The following is a 20,094-nucleotide window of genomic DNA, read 5'->3' on the forward strand; positions in this document are numbered from 1 at the left end:
TGCGCGTAGGGGCGGTGCACTGAGCAGAGGCGCTAAGCGGAGATGGCAGGGAAAAACGGGCAACCCGGTGACACAGTTTAAAATACCGAAACGTCCGACAATTGACCGGCTATAGTGCTGCTATATAATAAACAGCACGGGTGACAAACGAGCTCCGATCGCGATAAAATTTGACGGACGGCCTACCTACACTAAATTAATACCGCACGCCAAGTTCCAGCTCAATCAGAGAAAGTTTTACGCACACTTAAAAACAAGGTTTCGACGATGCCACGGGCGCGTGCGGGTGTGGTCGGGCTCAGAACGGACAACGGCGAGAACCGGTAACTAACAACGGATGCAAGTTTGAAAACTGGCGGCAATGGAGATGCCGATGCAATGCAGATGATGCGATGATGATGCGACAAAAGAAAATAGACACACGACGAAAACGGAAAGAAAAGGGGAATCTTCTGGAACGTCGGCATCGGGCTATCACAAGTACCCTCTTCTTTTTTCCTTATGGTGATAAAGGATTCCATGTTGGCATACCCTATGAGGATACTCGACCTGCCCGTTTTCGACGTCGCCAGCGATCTACTTCTGCTTCTTCTAAACGAAAGAAAGTTTCTATGTTGGAATACTATTCATGCTATTTCCATTATCGTGTGAATGATCCTAATCCTTACACATGTTGCGGATGACTTAGCCATCAGGCTACTGTTAATGCTTATTCATGTGTCGAGGTAGATCGGCTGACTTACCATTTTCTTCACCAAAAAGAATTACGTTCAGAAACTTACCAGGGAATTACCGATGCTATGGGTGAGGGCAATATTACTGGAAAAAATATAGGTGTTCAATATATGCTACATTCAAGCTTTATTGGGAGCCCTCGCTATATGGCTCAGAACTATCATGATGGAATGGCAATTTGTTGTGAATATGGAGCTCCTGATATTTTTGTTACATTCACATGTAATCCTAAATGGGAAGAAATTACTGATGCTCTTGCATATGAGCCTGGACAAACTAGCAGTGACATGCCTGATATTGTCACACGCGTTTTTGATATGAAATACAATGATTTTCTTGACGGCGTCAAAAATGGTAAATTTTTTGACCCCATCAGAGCATGTAAGTCTATGTCACTTTTTTTTGTCACTTTCCATCTTTTTTTACATTATACCTGTTTCTTTATTGACTGTTATATTTTATATTGCACAGACTTATATGTTCAGGAATTCCAAAAAGGGGGCCTTCCTCATACCCATACCTTATTTTGGTTGACATGTGGTGTCCGTGAGGCTTCTCCATCTCTAACTGATAGCTTTATTTCTGCTGAGATCCCAGATCCGGTAAGTGATCCATTAGGTTATGCACTTGTGGATGAATTTATGATACATGGTCCATGTGGAGAGCTTAATGCACATTCTGCCTGTATGAAGAATGGTGTTTGTTCTAAACATTTTCCAAAAGACTTTAATGAAGGAACACTAGTTGATGAGAAAGGTTTCCCTATATATCATAGACGTGATACAGGCCATTTTGTTTTCAGAGATAAAGGAAGAGTTAAGCTAGATAACCGATGGGTTGTACCTCACAATCTTGAATTACTTAAAATATTCCAAGCCCACATAAATGTTGAATGGTGCAACAAAACCAACGTAATGAAGTATTTGTTCAAATATCTACATAAGGGCCATGATGTTGCTCGCTTTAGATTTCAACCAATGTTCCAATCTCCAGCATTTGTTAATACAGAAGAGCCATCTAGAAGAAATGAAATTTTAGAATATATTACGTGCAGGTCTTTAGTTTTCTGACTTTTTTCGGTTTTCTTGATTTTTTTTCTTTACTTTTTATCTTACAATGCTTTATTAACTCCTTTATTTCTTTTCTAATGGCAGATATCTTTGTGCTTGTGAGGCTTTCTCCAGTATGTTTGGTTTTGACATACATGGTCAACAACCTTTTGTTGAAAGATTAGTTGTTCATCTTCCAGGCATGAATAGAGTGATCTTCCACGAAAATTCTGACTTGGATGGAGTACTTCCACGAAAATGTACATAACTTCCACGAAAATGTACATAAAACAATGCTTACAGAATGGTTCTTTACCAATCAAAATTATGAAGATGCTTGGACTTTAACTTATTTGAACTTTCCATCAGAATGTGTTTGGGATAATTCTGAAAAGATGTGGACAAGGAGGCGGCGACATCAAAAACTAGGTGGAAGAATCGGCCGGATCTATCATGTACATCCTACAACTGGAGAGCTATTTTTTCTATGGATGTTACTGATGGTCGTTACTGGTGCTACTTGCTTTCAGGATCTCAAATGGTACAATGGCATTCTTTATGATTCTTATAAAGAGGCTTGCCAGGATCGGGGCTTGGTCGGAGATGACAATGAATGGTTCAAACTTTTTGATGAAGCCATTGTGTGGGCTACTCCTTTTCAGTTAAGGCATCTTTTCATGACAGTTCTTTTACATTGTCAAGTCACTGGTGGTCGTGCATTGTTTAATAAACATTGACCCAGTATGGCAGAAGATATATCATATAGGATATCTTCTGCAATTGGAAATAGCAGGTACAACGTGCCACAACAGCAGCTACAAGATTATCTACTAGAAGAACTATCTTCAATGTTTGCACAAAATGGAGCTTCTTGGTCATCTTTTAATATTACTTCATGATGTATAAACAGTACAAAAAAGCATACCGACAGGCTAATTGTTGAAGAACTGAACTATGACACAAATGCTCTATTATTAGAATCTCAAGCTTTACGCCAGAAATTAAATGATGATAAAAAAATGAGATAATGCAAGCAATTGATCAACGTGTTGGAGGGATATATTTTGTTTCAGGCCATGGTGGAACAGGCAAAACATTCCTATGAAACACAATTATCACAACACTAAGATCAGATAGACGTATTGTACTTGTTGTTGCTTCGTTAGGAGTAGCATCATTGTTGCTACCGGGTGGACGGACTGGACATTCTCTCTTTAAAATACCTGTTGATATACATACTGATAGCCACTGTCCTATCTCTCGAGGTTCTGAGCATGCAAATTTATTTGAAACAGCCTGTTTAATTTTGTGGGATGAGGCTCCAATGGTTCATCGACACTGTTTTGAAGCCCTTGATAGGACATTCAGATATATATTGTCAGCAAATGATAGCAGTAAATCTACTCTTCCTTTTGGAGGTAAAGTTGTTGTACTAGGTGGTGATTTCAAACAAATTTTGCCTGTTGTTGAAGGTGCTAGTAAAAATGACATCATTGGATCTTATTTAGTTATGTCACCTCTATGGAGACATGTCAAAGTACTAAAATTACACACCAATATGCACCTTTTTTCACCCAATTTGTCTCCACTCTTGCGCAAAGAGTTAGCAGAATTTGCTCAGTGGATACAAGATGTTGGTAATGGTACCGTGGCTGGTGAATCTTCCACAGACGAATCATTGGGACTAAGAGAAATATCTAGCCATCCTATCTGCATTCCTAATGATATGCTCCTTTTACCGCCATCAGAGAACATGTCTGCTGCTATTGACTATGTGTATGATTCATTTTTTTCAACTATTCTGATGCATCTTATCTTGCACAGCGTGCCATTGTCTGTCCAACTAATTCAGTAGTTGATGACATCAATGACTCTGTTTACAAACGGGTGTGTGGTTGTTCTAGAGTTTACTTAAGCTGTGATTCTATTTCAAAGACTACCGACCATGTTGAGAATGCAGATATTTTATTTCCACCAGAATTTCTTCATTCGATATTGATCAATAATTTCCCAGAACATGAAATTTGTTTGAAGATTGGCATCCCAGTCATGTTACTGAGAAACATGAATCAATCTCTTGGCTTATGCAATGGAATGCGACTATTAGTAACCATACTGGGCGAGAGAGTATTTGAAGGAGAAGTAATTACTGGATCCAATGAAGGGCAACGTGTCTGCATCCCGAGAATTGTGCTAAATGCACCGAGTACTAAGTGGCCATTCACTCTCCGACGTTGTCAATTCCCAGTTCGATTATGTTATGCAATGACTATTAATAGAAGTCAAGGACACACACTTGCAAGACTATGTGTGTATCTTCCAAATCCATTTTTTCTCATGGACAATTATATGTGGCTATCTCAAGAGTAGCTTCACGCGTGGGGTTAAAAATCTTAATAGAAGATCCAAACGGTGTTCCGACAAATATTACTACAAATATTGTCTACAAAGAAATAATTAATGCTCTGTGAACAGTTGCAAAAAATTACCAGGTTACAAAAAGTTTTCCTTTTAACTAATCGTTTATTTTTATGTTATTACTATTGTTCCTATTTTAGACTTTTTCCCGCCTTTTTCCTCTAGGTTAGCACTATGCAAGTTGCACTCAAGACTACCTTTTGGAAGCTATACTTGCTTCACCAGTTCGTCCTAACAAGGTAATAATTAGTCCTCCGTAAATAATCAGAAAAAAATATCTGATTATGCAGATCTTGCCTATCTTCAATTCTTGCAAATGATTAGCAAACAGATCTGTCATTACAGAATTTTAATAATCTTTTTCCACTTTTCTTCTTTCAGGTTGTTAATACAAGAGTTCCTGCGAGTATTCCCTTTCAAAGTTATGCTTGCTTTATTAGTTTGGCTTTGTGTATAAAACTATGCCTAAGATAATGTATTTTGGTGTTCCTCGGGAGATGTATTCGTATATGTATATTAATTAGCTACGCATACAAAGGACCTCCGCAAGTATAATATCTATTCTATATCATGATTGCCAGCTACTTACAACTTGCTTTTAGTGTAACTTTATATAAACACACTCTCAATTAATTTGGACCCACAAAGATAATACTACATACGAGACCCAAGATGCACTGTCAAATACCATCTTCTAACAAAATACAGCATGTAACACGATAGCGCTACACAATTGTCTCTGTAACAATAACCATTTATTCACACACATTCAGTAAAGAAAATATTGCAGTCCACTAAATTTCCCATTAATAATTTAATTGTAGAAAAAACTCTCGGCGCCCATATAGACAGTGACTGAACATTTTTACTAGCTGACAGAAAAGTGGACATGCGTGTGTACTGAGTGTGTCTCACTACGGGCTCCACTTATTACGCAATGTGGAATTCCATCTCTGAATAAGAAAGTACAATACGTCTCTAAGTCACTCAACTTTTTCTGTATTTAAGCAAACTTAAGTTGTGTTGAATATAGGTCATCGGCAAAAAAAACTGCTACCATATGTTCTCTTAGTTTCGACCTAAAACATTGACGATGGGCAAACTTTTGTGTTTTACGATACGTACGTAGCCACAAAATATTTTTTGCCTTCTTTCACTGTGAGATGGCCTGGAAAAAAAAGCAAAGCCACAAGACATTTACTCCCGACCGCTTAATGCTAACGGCAGTCCCGGCAACGACACTAGAAGAATATTAGCAGCTTAATGCTAACCAGCGCGTGGGTTCGCGGCAGTTTTCGAGGGTAGAGTATTCAACCCAAATTTGTTGGTTCGTTAGGCAGGAGGTGAGATGATACTCTCGAGTATTAGCAGCTGAATGTGTCAGATTCAACCACACCTGAAAGATTAGTATCTGCAAGTGAAGTATCAACAGCAAAGTAGTATGATAGCAACGGTGTCAGAAACGATGTGTTGACGGCAGACTATTCCTAACTATTGTATCAATGGCGCCATAAGTTGCCCGTGGACGAGAAATATTCTTCCCCGTCAATGTCGTGCGAACCAGTATTGTAGCAGGTAGTAGAAGTGTAACGAGTAGCAGCAGTAGCAAGGAACAGTAGTAGTGACAGCAATAGCAAGTAGCAACAGTAGCAAGTAACAGCAGTAGCAAGTATCAATAGCAGCAACAGTAGTAACAACAGTAGTAGCAGAGCAAGTAACAGCAGTAGCAGCAGAGCAAGTAACAGCAGTAGTGGGACAAACTCGTAGGCAATGGGTCGGTGATTCGTTTGGATGACATTCATCATAGAACAGTTATAACACGGAGAGATATGTGGCTAGTTCCCGTTCGTCAATGTGATGTAGGCATGCATTCCGTGTTTAGTCATACGTGCTTAGGGAAAAGAACTTGCATGACATCTATTGTCCATCCCTCCCGTGGTAGCGGGGTCTAAAAGGATACTACATGATATTAAGGTTCTCCTTTTAATAAAGAACCGGAACAACGCATTAGCACTTGGTGAACACATGAACTCCTCAAACTATGGTCATCACCAGGAGTGGTTCCGGTTATTGTCACTCCGGGGTTGCCGGGTCATAACACATAGTAGGTAACTACAACTTGCAAGATCGGATCTAAGACACACATATATTGGTGACAACATAATAATTTCAGATCTGAAATCATGGCACTCGGGCCCTAGTGACAAGCATTAAGCATGGCAAAGTAGTAGCAACATCAATCTCAGAACATAGTGGATACTAGGGATCAATCCCCGTCAAAACTAACTCGATTACATGATAGATCTCATCCTACTCATCACCGCCCACCGAGCCTACGAATAAATTACTCACGAACAATGAAGAGCTTCATGGAATTGGAGAGGGAAGAAGGTTGGTGATGACGATGGCGACGATTTCCCCTCTCCGGAGCCCAAAACGTACTCCAGATCTGTCCTCCAGATGAAGAACAGGATGTGGTGGCGCCTCCGTATCGCAAACGCGATGAAATCTTCTCTTTTGATTTTTTTCTGGGCGAAAGTGAATTTATAGAGCTGAGTTTGGGGGCGGCAGAGCCACGTGGGCCCCACAAGCTTGGTTGCCGCGGACAGGGGGGAGGCCGCGGCAACAGGGCTTGTGGCCCACTGGCCCATCCCCTCCGGTGGATCTTTGCGCAGGTATTTTTCATATTTTCCAGAAAAATTCTCCGTAAATTTTCAAGACGTTCCGAGAACTTTCATTTCTGCACACAAAAACAAGACCATGACAATTCTGCTGAAAACAGCGTTAGTCCAGGTTAGTTCCATTCAAATCATGCAAATTAGAGTCCAAAACAAGGGCAAAAGAGTTTGGACAAGTAGATACGATGGAGACGTATCACTTAACAATAGAACTACAACCTTCTTTTACACCTACACACGCGTCTTTCAGAGTTAGTACACGCGTCGGCTTTTTTTTGGGAAAAGGAGGAATGACCCCCGACGTGTGCATCAATCGATGCATGCATCCATATTATTTAAAAATTTAAAGTAACATCATAGATCCAGATAAGTCTGCAACTCGCAATGAAAAAAGGAACTAAAAATAAACAATCTCTTAAAAACAAAACTGCCACATCCGGCGTAAGTAATAGTAGACTACGATGCCTATACACCTATTCTATTACTAACACGCATCCAAACCGGTTGAAGATAATCCATGCGGCCATCTCTCATCGGTTGCACCTAGTATCCATAAGCTCCCTGGAGTCCACATGACTGAGTAATGACCACGTACGGATCCAAGAAGTTGCTCTGAATATGACCTGCAAAAAGTTATTGAATTTGTTTCCATTAAAGATCAAGTCATTCCTCGTATTCCATATAGTCCAAAATAGAGCACATATCCCAATTCTGATAAGTTAAGAAATTCTAACGTCCACTCCATTGAGCCACGTTGTAAATATAGAACTGATGCATGTAGGTGGGATCACATTAAAAGCTATATGAACAGTGTGCCAAAGTAGTTTTGCAAGAGGGCAATCCAAGAACAAGTGTCTTATTGTTTCATCATGATCACAGAAACAACAATTAGATCTGCCTCTCCAACTACATTTAATTAGGTTATCTTTGGTTAATACCACACCTTTGTGCAAAAACCACATGAAAATTTTAATCCTTAGTGGTACTTTGATATTCCAAATATGGACTGATCTAAGTAAGGGTCATGTATTAATTAGATCCGTATACATGGACTATACTGAGAATACGCCATTCACAGATAAAATCCAACGAACATTATCTGGTTGGTCAGATAATTGTACCTGCATAATTCTTCTTACCAGATGCAGCCATGCCTCCCAACGTGCTCCTACTAAAGCTCGCGTGAAGTGCATATTAAGAGGTACCGATTGTAACACTGTGGACACATAGTCCTGTTTACGTTGTGTAATATTGTAAAGCATGGGATATTGTAGTGCTAGCGGTGTGTCTCCAAGCCAAGTATCTTCCCAAAATCTTGTGGAGGCACCATCCCCTACAATAAATTTCACCCTCTGGAAGAAATTAACCTTAATCTTCATTAACCCTTTCTAGAAAGGTGAATCATCTGGTCTAACTGTAACCTGAGCTAGGGTTTTTGAATTTAGATACTTATTTTTAAGCATTTGAATCCACATTCCTTCTGTCTCCGTGGATAATCTATATAACCATTTGCTAAGCAAACATTTGTTTTTTTACTTCTAGATTCTCAATACCCAATCCCCCCTGGTCTTTGGGTATGCAAATAATATCCCAACGCGCTACTTATTCTCATCACTTTGCCAAAAGAAACGAGATCTATAGAAATCTAGTCTTTTCCGTACCCCTACTGGTATCTCAAAAAAAGACAATAGAAACATAGGTAAGCTTGTTAACACGAAGTTTATTAGTACAAGCCTTCCTCCATATGACATAAGCTTGCCCTTCCAGCAGCTCAGTTTCTTTTCAAATCTTTCTTCAATACATTTCCATTCTTTAATTGTTAACCGCCTATGATGTATAGGGATTCCAAGATAGTTAAAAGGAACCGAACCCATTTGATATCCAAATAGCTATCTATAAGCGTCATCCTCTTCTTTTGCCTTCCCAAAACATAGGAGTTCACTTTTGTTAAAGTTGATTTTCAACCCCGATAGTTGTTCAAATAAGCATAGTACTAATTTCATATTTGTCGCTTTATTCATATCATGGTCCATGAAAATAATTGTATCGTCCGCATATTGTAAAATGGAGACACCCCCATCTACCAAATGTGGAATGAGACCACCTATTTGACTCTTCTCTTTGGCTCTGTCAATCAGTATTGTCAATATATCTGCTACTATGTTAAACAACACTGGGGACATTGAATCACCCTGTCTTAACCCCTTATGTGTTTGAAAGTAGTGAGCAATGTCGTCATTGACCTTAACTCCCACACTACCTTTATGAATGAAAGTATCAACCTGCTCTCTCCATCTTTCATTGAATCCTTTCATACGTAAGGCATGTTGAAGGAATGACCACTTAACTTTACCATAAGCTTTCTCGAAATCCACTTTAAAGATAACCCCATCTAGTTTCTTTGTGTGTATTTCGTGCAACGTTTCATGTAGGACAACCACACCCTACAAGATGTGTCTCCCAGGCATAAATGCAAACTGTGTTGGTTGTACAACTGAATCAGCTATCTTCATTAATCTATTAGTGGCAACCTTTGTGAAAATTTTGAAGCTCACATTGAGTAAGCAAGTTGGTCTAAACTGTTGAATACGCATAGCGTCCGCCTTTTTTGGCAACAACGTAAATGTTCCAAAGTTAAGGTGGAATAATTGTAATCGTCCATTAAATAAATCTTGGAACATAGGCTTGAGATCCCCCTTGATGAGATGCCAACACTTTTTATAAAATTCTGCAGGGAACCCATCTGGTCCCGGAGCTTTATTCTGTTTCATTTGTGTTATTGATTCATACACATCTTTTCTGTAAATTGAGCTGATAAAACCTCAGTCTCCTGTTCATTGAGTTGAGGTATATCCTGAACATAGTTTTCATCCAAAGAGATCATCATCTCATCTGGTGCACCAAATAGACTCTTATAGTATTCTGAGATATATGATTTTAAATTCTCATGACCTACTATTGTTCCTTCATCTTGCTCTAATTGGATAATTTTCTTCTTTCGATGTTTGCCATTTGCAACCATGTGAAAGAATTTAGTGTTATCATCCCCATGAACAACCTTCATCACCTTAGCTCTAAGTGCCCATTTCATCTCCTCATCTCTCAATAATTTTTGTAATTTCGTTTCAGTGTCAATCTTAATATTCCTTTCAATAATATTTAGCTGAGCAGACTCAGCTTTGGCGTCTAATTCATCAGTGAGACTGGTGAGTCTTTCTTTTTCTTTTTTATAAATACCACTCTGATTTTTCGCCCATCCTCCGAGGAATTGGTGCAAATGTCTGATTTTGTTTTACCATTTTTCTACATTTGTAGATCCACCTAAATCTCTAGCCCATTCATTAGCTATGAGATCCATGAAACCTTCTTTTTTGAACCAACTTAGTTCAAATGAGAAGACATTCCTATTACCCATATGGTTGGCCTCCCCTGAGTCAACCAGAAGAGGTGTGTGATCTGAAATGTCCCTCTGTAAGGCATGCAATGTGACAAGTGGGTACTTCTGCTCCCACTCAACACTAGTGAGAACCCGATCCAACTTCTCATATGTTGGCACCGGTAATGAGTTTGTCCATGTGTATTGTCTACCAGTAAGATCAATCTCTCTCAGATTGAGGCTCTCAATAACCATGTTAAACATCATTGACCATCTTGTGTCAAAGTTATCGTTGTTTTTTTCATTCTGCCTTCGAATGATATTAAAATCTCCCCCACCAAAATTGGAAGTGTTTCATCCCCACAAATTCTTACTAGATCTGCAAGAAAATTAAGTTTGAGCTATGGTTGTGCTGCCCCATATACAACCACTAGAGCCCACCTGAAACCATCAACTTTCGACCTTACACGAAATTTGACCGTGAAGTCCCCATAAACCACACTCATCACCTCTAAAGTCTCGCACTTCACCCCAAGTAAGATCCACCGAATCTTCCCCTTGGTGGCAAACAATGCCAATCAAACTCAACCCCTCCTGATAATGTACTTAAAAGTTGAGGTGTGAAATTATCTCTTCCTGTTTCTTGTAGTGCCATGAAATCTAGTTTATATTCTAGAGATGCTTATCTAAGGAACCTTTTTTAGCCAAGTCCGCAAGACCTCTGATATTCCAAAAAATTCCTTTCATATTTCATCATGAATTTTTTTTCTTTTGCTTTACTCTCGCACTTCTCCTTACCGCTGATTCAGGAAAGACCTTCCTTTTCCAAGATCTCCTTGGTTTTTCCTGAATAAGGTTAATATCATTATGTGCTACTAATGGTTTTGGATAACCATCATCGTTCGAAGGGGCGATATACCCCTCCAAACCCATATCATCCACTTCGTCTACTTCCCCCTCTCCATGTAATAATTTCACATAAACTTTGGAGTTCTGCACCTCCTAAGTCATTAATATCTGATTCACTCATTGGTTTCATCGCTCCTATATTTTTAATAAACTCTATGGTTCTATCAGTCTCTGAATCAAGCATATCATTAATGGACTTAGCTATATTTTTACTAGATGTACCCATAGAAATACCTATGTCGCTAGCATTGTTCAAGATCTCTAACTCAGATAAGTTTAAAACTGAAGCAGCATTATCAATAGGCATACCGGTAGTCGTTTTAGCATCTTGTATCTTTGCGGCCCTCATGGCACGTCCCATCAACATGTCATCTGCATCAGGCTTCTCCTGAATACGCTGACTGAAACGTCGATCACCAGAAGTAGGATCCGGAATCCCACCAAATGAGATCACATCCTCTTTGGAAATCTCATCGTGGAAATTCCTCTTTGATGCACAATTCTCCTTGGATATTGATGCTGGATTCATGCTCCTGTCAGCTCGGACAGTATGAGGAGAAGGGAGGTCGCTCACCTCCTGTGTGCACTCCTGCACCTGCAGTGAATCGGCCCTCATAGCCGACGGTATGTGCATCTTCTCCTGGTCAATACTAATAGGCATTGTTGAATCCACCTTGGGTGTGGATGCAAAACGCTGAATCTTCTCCTGGTCGTTACTAATAGGCATTGTTGAATCCACCATGGGTGTGGATGCAGACCGCTGCAACGAATCATATGGGATAGCCTCCACAGCCGGATCCTCATATAGAATTACATCCACATCATCCCCCAGGCGTGTTGGTGTATGCATCACCTCGAACGAACCAAAACGAAGTGCAGCCATAGGTGACTCTGATGTAGAAGGAGCACCCCCCATGACAAGTGGTTTATCATTATTAGACGAGGAAGGGTTGATGTTATCCTTTGGTGTATCTACTTGCTTATCCTAATTAACATCACCATGATCCTTATCCCTATCCTTGCCATCAGCCATGTGCACATCACCATAATGTGGATCCTTTTGGGTCACCTCCTTGACCTCCACATCAAGATCATAGAGCACGCCATCATAGGATCATGGTGCAAAATCCGGTATCTCCTCAACATCAAGCACCATCACAAGCAATCTGGCAATCCCCCCTTTGCGAGTAAACGACATATCAACTTTCTCAGTCTTCCCAATCAAAGAACCCAAGCTCCATACGATGAGGAAGTCAATAAGTAGTATCTCTAGAATACCCGAGAATCTGATCCAAACCTTCTGTAACCGAGTACCATGTGGTGCCGGTTTTTGCATTCCTAAAACTCGAGGAGACATTTGCTCCCACTCACTTTACTCACACCAAAAGTGAGTAACCGGTGAAGGTCCTCTATTCTAGGAAACTCCACCTGAAAGGTATTTTCATCTACTCTTATTGGTTCCCAACTGTATGTCTCAGATACAAGTCTTCTCATCTGTTGAGATACTTGCTCTGCAGTCAATTCACCATTTGTTACTTTTACCAGACCCGTCCTTGAACTCTCAAGACGAGGTGGAGTAAGAACTGATGTAGATCCTGGTGTCTCAAAAAACATGAGTTTGCTGTGACATACCCCATATATGCTCATGATCGTTTTGGGAACTAAAAGCAATGGACATGCTGTATCAGTATGAGTAGGTTTCTGACAAATGTCACATAGGGCCGTGGTACAATCCACAACAAAGTGACCCGGAACCCCACATCTATAGCATGTCAACTTCTCCTTCTTGCGAGCAGCCTTGTTTGCTCGAGCCAATTCCCTGTCCTCATAATTTTTAGATGCTATGACCTATGAAGACTCGGTTGTAGTATTATTATTCGCTTCCCCACCGGTCGTTTGTGTAACTTCCTTCCACAACGGTCCTGAGTTGTTTCGACCGTAGTTACAAACACCGCCACCACCTCATTGCCGAAAGTTTGCCCCTCTATCACCTTCAACAAAATTACCTTCCGGGGGTTGGAAAGGCCGATGCCACACCTAGCACCTCCCTCTCGACCCCCTCCGGCGTTCCAGTTCGCGCGGCCACAGCCGGCGTATTCGTTCCACTGGTTAGGAAAGCTTCTGTAACCCTGATATCCACCGCCACCTCGATTGTGACCCAAACCTGGAGACCCTCCTCTTCCAGCAAGATTGGAACCACGGCCCAGATGCTCTCGCTGATCGCCAGGACCAGGTGCACGTTGCATGCCCTCCCGCGATCCGGTAGACGCAGCATTAGATCCTTGTCTGGTTCCATCCCCAACAGCCCCATTGGTTGCAGGTCGAGCCTTAGTTGGTGCCGTCGTCGCCGCAGTTGCAGCGTCGGTTTGTCGCGCTGCCACCATGGTTTCCAGCGATGGGATGCGCAAAGCTTTCCCAGATCGCGATGGGAAACCTGGGACTGGGCGAGTTCTGTCGCCAGCCCAGGAAGTGCCCGGTATCTTCCTCTTCCCTAATAATAAAGCAAATACGGTTTCTGTCGTCCGTTGTGGCATTTTTTCGAAAAGTCCCTCTGTTTTCAGTTAATCAACCCGCGGTCCTTTGTAAGTTAAAAAACGTTTCGTTCAACCTATTTTCTAAAACTCCCCCTGTAGTTTCCAGTATTCAACCGCGATCCACACGCACGAACTCTCCCTCGCCTCCCGATCTCAGCCGCGAGGAGGTGACCGACCCCGGCGACGCTCGATCCGGTGATGCGTCGGTGCGCCAGTCGAGGCACCGCCGCTGCTGCCACGAGCGACCGCGTGGCCGGTCTTCTTCCCCGACCGTCTGTCGCCCTGTCTCCTTCCCCTCCCCCTCTCTTGCGCTCCTTTCCCGAGCGGATTGCGTGTTTGATCTCTGATCCGGGCGAGGTGGGGGCTGACGGGATGGGTGTTGTTTTTTTTTTGGTTGTAGCCTGCAGGATCGGGGCGTGATCCGCAGTTGTGCGACAATGACGGCCGAGGGGACGACGCGCAGCGGCGCCGGCGAGGCGCCCAAGGCGGAATTGGCGGTCACCAAGGTGGTCTCCCCCATGGGGGAGGAGCGCGAGGGGGTGGGTGGCCCCTTCGTGATCGTCAACGGCGACTCTGACGGCCACTCCGACCCCGGCTCGGACGTGGGCGCCGTGGACCCCGGCTCAGATGGCCCTCTATCCTCTCATCTGACGAGGAAGCAAAACCTCCTGCAAAGGAGGAAACAAATGAGGCCATTCCCGCTGAAGTTGTGAAGGAGGGAATAAGAGATCTCTCGGATCCCAACTTCTTTTCTTCTGTAGTTGCTGTGAGTTCTCTTCCACGAATTATTGGTGGCTTCAGTTAGGGGCAGATAATGTTAGAGTTAAATACAGAGGAATGGAAGATAGGATGCAATTAAAAGGAATAGCACATGATTTTAGGTGCACAACACACAAAGAAACTTGAATAACAAATATCTGAGAACACCACTATCTGTTAATGAATAGTTGTAACTGATAATATTTAGCACTGTAACTTGTGATTTTAATAAAAAGTACATATTTCATAATATCGGCGAAAATATGCGGCATCCCCCAGAACTCCTGAATTTGTAAAATTTACCATTGAAAAGAACTCTTCCAAATCATTCTGCAGAGGAAAATGAATATATCGAAATTCAAAACAATGGTTCCAGCTACAATATGGGAAAGAATGGGAAAGCAAAAACCTACCTGCATTGGGGTACGTGATAACAGGATACGCCGTGTACAAGGAAGGGTCGCGAGTGACTGATGCATCAAGTGTTTTGGTGAGTTCAGGCAGAGCAAAATTGGAGATGAACTTAATTGCAAACTACTCATGTATGTATGAAAGGTAACTAAATTGGCAAACTGATATACCTTGTTTGTTAGTGTCTGAATATTTTTTAACTTGTGAGCCTCATCACATATGAGAAGTTCACAGCTTCCTGGTATTTCAAATTTTGACGAATGCATGCAGAAGATCTCGTAAGATATGATGAGTACCTGATTACAATCCAAACATATAAATTCACCAGACATTGTCATGAACACGCAATTCTGATTGCAATTAGTAAGCATGCTAATAGAAAATAGCAGAAAGGAGAAGAGTTTGAGTAAAAGAAAACCTGAAGATGGCTCAAGGGCTTTAAGAAACTTCCTATTCCAAAAAGAACATCAGCACGTGTGCTTTCACACAGGGCAAGCAGGTGCACTTTTCCTTTTAACCATTTACTTATCTCAGATTCCCAGTTGCTAACTAGGCTTATGGGGGTTACAATGACAGCCCTTTTAACCATTGGCTTACCCTCAAAGCCTTGAGCGAGAAGGGTATATAGTAAAGTTAACGACTGTAAAGTCTTCCCCAATCTGGAAAGTGCAAAGAAGCGTCAGAAGTAGCTTTATGTAACAGCAAGTCAGTGACTAAATAAAAGGATTGAAAGACAAGCATTAGTAAAGTTATCGACTGTAAAGTCTTCCCCGATCTGGAAAATACAAAGAAGCGTCAGAAGTGGCTTTATGTAACAGCAAGTCAGTGACTAAATAAAAGGATTGAAAGACAGAAGCATTATGTATTTACATCAAAGTATAAAAATGGACAAGAGGGAGGGCATGAATTGTTCCAGCTTATTACCCCATGTCATCAACTAAAATGCATCCAGCGATTCCATCATCACTTAGCAACCCAGAGACACAATCAAACATAAACTAAACTCCTTCCCTGCATTACAACACAATCATGTGATTTACTTTCTTCATCTCAAAGATTCAGAAGAAATCAGCATTTTTAGTTATTGTTTGCACCCGCTTAGCCTAAAAATGAACCTACAGTGCAATATGTGGTATCTATATGTGAATGTCTACAACTTACAAAGAGTACATGTTCTGCACAAAGTTAATGCTGATTATAATTATCATGGGGATACCATAAAATAGAGGGTTCACTGCAAACAATTAAGCATGTAGAAAATGAATATAGGAAAAACATTAACAGGATAATATATTGCCTTTGTTGAGGATGAAGGTAACGTACAAGCAGATGATCAACTTCAATTGCAGTAAAATTGTTATTCTCTTTGTCACATTCCTCGGGTTGCCACAAAATTAATGGCTCTATGCCAGGTGGAAGAGGTTCCTCTTTCTCTGAGGAATCATCACTAGCAATGGTAGGCAGTTGCTGAAGATTGTTTGGAACTGCAAATGGTTGTACTGAACCCCACGGGACAAATCTTTTACGGGCTGAAAGGCGCCGAGCAAGAAGCTCACTATTTTCACTGTATCCATTTCCACACGGAGGTTTGAATGGTTTTCGAGCTATCGTTGCCGCATCAGAAACTGAAAGGATACGTGGAATAAGTGGCTGCCTTCTGACAACCAGGTTTCCCCTGACAGAAACCAGGAAAAAATGCATAAATATCTTCAAACAAGAGAGTGCATTTGTGATGCTATAGTCGATTAAACCAAAATAAATTTCAGTGTGTGCAAGGCAATCTAAGAGAAAATGACTTGTAACTGAGAAAAAGGCTTAGAGTGAACATTAGCGATACATCACATAGTGCAAGATTGTTCCACCTGACCATACTTTCTCTGACCAATACAGTAAGATTTCAGGATTCCTTCATGTCCTATCATACAAGGTACTCACTGTCATATCTCCATGCTTAAAATCCTGACAGAGAGATGACTAGAGTATCCACACTATAGAGCACTCTGTTACACATAGCTACCTACTGTTTACTTGGTGTGCACAATGAGTTATTGACTACGATCCAATGTGTCCACATATGAAAAGAGTTACAAGATGGAATACAGAAGGTTAAATATCTCTGTCCATATTTGCCAGCTTCATGTGATCTCCTCCAAGTCATTCATCCATATGCATACTCACCAGCCACCATACTTACGTGAATGGCAATATTCAGCTTGAAGCCGTTACGAAAACAAGGTATGAATGTATATAGACATACATTATAATATAGATTCACTCATTTTGCTTTGTATGTAGTCCCTTATTAGAATTTCTAAAAAGACTTATATTTAAAAACGGAGGGAGTAGTTGTTATAATGGTTTGTATTATGTTTAGATATCTACTTGCACTTCAATGGCGGTGCAAAGTTCAACTACATGTTGACGAAGGACATAAGGGGAGAGGATTCAAATACAAAATTCTTGATCCAAAAATCGACAATCTAACCCGGTGCAACGCACGGGCACTTTTACTAGTAACTCCAATGACCGTACCGTCTTGTACGTTCTTTGAATCAGTTTTTTTTTATCGCAGGAATCCGACGTGATCTCATAATCAGATAATGGTTGGACTCCTATCGTAACAAGCTGGGCCTTATACCTAGCCGCCACTTGTCCAAAAAAATTGCTAGCTGGCCCATCATGGCCTAGCAGGAAATTCAAACGCTCATCCCTTGCCTCTCAGATCCCATGATCCGGTCTGGCCGGAGTTACCGCCGGCTGTCGTGCCATGACCGCCGGCCGATAGTGCTTTCTCCTGATCGGCTCTTTTTTCCAATTATCAATGAAATCCGCTAATGTAAGTGTCGGCAGACGTACCTTTGGGAGTGGTCCCTTCCATGGTCTTACCGCGGTATTTGATGTTTGCTGGTGAACAATTCGTCGTAGAACCTCGACATTGTCTTCTTCGTTGACCCCTAGGCCGTTCCATGCGCAGTCAGTGTCTGGCACTAATCCTTCAATGCATTTTGCGACTTGATCCTCGGAGTAGCCAACGAGAATAGATTCATAGACGAGATCGGAAGGTGTTGGAGAAGCTGCCGCCGGCATCTAGACCTCGTCGTTGTCGAATTGATCTTCCTCATCATTTGTCAACGCCCAAAAGCGGCCGCCGACTTTGCTGGCCGGAGGCGAAGCCATCGCATGGCTATGCACCCCGAGCTGGTTGCCGTGTCGACCTTGTCCCTTACTGGCCGGCGGGCGAGGCCGACGCCTGGACTTGCACCACCAGTCGCCCCAGATCGCCAGTCCGGGAGTTTCGGAGCGAACCAGTATCACCGCCTGGTTACCTGTACCACCGCCTGGTTATTTCCTTTGTACTCCATGCTCATCTGTTCCTCTTGCGCTACTTAAATTCCCCTTTCCTATTTACCACAGCTAGACAGTTTTCTCCAGGGGGGCGAGAACCGCTCGCGTCGCCTCCAGGGGGGCGACTCGGGCACCCTAGCCGTCGCCGTCCTCGACCTCCCTCCTCCCGTGCTTCCTCGCCGCCGCCGGAGAAGGTCGACGAGCAAAGCTCGCCTGGCGGACGGCGGACGGCGGGCCTTCCTCCCTTCTTCACGAGGGGATCCTCTGGCTAAAATGTGATGGCGTCCCTGGGCGTACGGCATGGAGGCGGAGTTGGTGCGCTCGGGCGGCGGCCCGATGGGATCCTGGCGGCGCTACGGGGGTTGCCGTCGGATCTGGGGTTCACAACCCCAGATCAGTTCTCCTCCTCGGATGATGCTGGATCTGAACAAGGTGGTGGCGCCATCCCCTTTGTCAGGGATGACGGTCAGGTGATGGGTCCTTGTGGCGTTGTCGGTGGTGGCAGATCTTGGGATCCCGCTCCCGTGGACGTCGTAGGATGTGGTGGCCCGTGTAGGAGAGATGGGTTCTTCGAACAGATCTGGGTAAAAGCTTGCTTTCGGCAAATGCCAAAGCCGGCAATGGCAGCGTTATCTACGTTGTTCCCTTTTTGAAGAATTCGCCGAGGAGAAGTTCAAGGCCACTCTTTGGTACCTCCGGGGGAAACCCTAGATCAGTAGATCGGATGACGGCGACGCTCTGATGTCGTTTCCCTCTTGGGGGCATCATTCATGGAGGTACACACGGGCTTGCTACGGCAACAGAAATCCTTCTGCTACCTCTTGAGCTTGCGTTGGTTTTTCCCTTGAAGAGGAAAGGGTGATGCAGCACAGGAGCAGTAAGTATTTCCCTCAGTTTGAGAACCAAGGTATCAATCCAGTAGGAGAATCGCGTCAAGTCCAGAGTACCTGCGCAAACACAAAAGAGCTTGCACCCAACGCTATAAAGGGGTTGTCAATCCCTTCAAGATTGATTGCAAAGTGAGATCTGAAGACGGAAAGTGCAACGAAGTAAAATTGTAAGGCTGAAAATATGGTGTGAAGTAGACCTGGGGGCCATAGTGTTCACTAGAGGCTTCTCTCAAAATAGCAAATAATATGGTGGGTGAACAAATTACTGTCGAGCAATTGATAGAACCGCCCAAAGTCATGACGATATCTAAGGCAATGATCATACATATAGGCATCATGTCCGAGACAAGTAGACCGATACTTTCTGCATCTACTACTATTACTCTACACATCGACCGCTATCCAGCATGCATCTAGTGTATGGAGTTCATCACGAACATAGTAACGCCTTAAGCAAGATGACATGATGTAGAGGGATAAACTCAAACCAATGATGAAAACCCCATCTTTTTACCCTTAATGGCAACAACATGATGTGTGCCTCGCTACCCCTTCTGTCACTGGGTGAGGTCACCGCACGGTATGAACCCAAAACCAAGCACTTCTCCCATTGCAAGAATCATAGATAAAGTTGGCCAAACAAAACCCACAACTCGAAGAGAATTACAAGGATATGAAATCATGCATATAAGAGATCAGAAGAAACTCAAATAAGATTCATAGATAATCTGATCATAAATCCACAATTCATCGGATCTCGACGAACACACCGCAAAAGAATATTACATTGGATAGATCTCCATGAAGATCATGGAGAACTTTGTATTGAAGATCCAAGAGAGAGAAGAAGCCATCTAGCTACTAGCTATGGACCCGAAGGTCTATGGTGAACTACTCACGCATCATCGGAGAGGTCATGGTGTTGATGAAGAAGCCCTCCGTATCTGAATCCCCCCTCCGGCATGGCACCAGAACGTGCCCCAGATGGGA

At 42.5% G+C, this 20,094-nt stretch overlaps 1 pseudogene; it reads right to left on the reverse strand.

Moving 5' to 3' along the window:
• Nucleotides 1-13,797: 13,797 nt before the first annotated feature.
• On the reverse strand, nucleotides 13,798-18,516 carry LOC123396578 (annotated as a pseudogene).
• Between the last annotated feature and the right edge of the window lie 1,578 nt (nucleotides 18,517-20,094).

The sequence above is a fragment of the Hordeum vulgare genome, chromosome 1H, assembly GCF_904849725.1.
Source record: "Hordeum vulgare subsp. vulgare chromosome 1H, MorexV3_pseudomolecules_assembly, whole genome shotgun sequence".
NCBI classification, from domain to species: Eukaryota; Viridiplantae; Streptophyta; class Magnoliopsida; order Poales; family Poaceae; genus Hordeum; species Hordeum vulgare.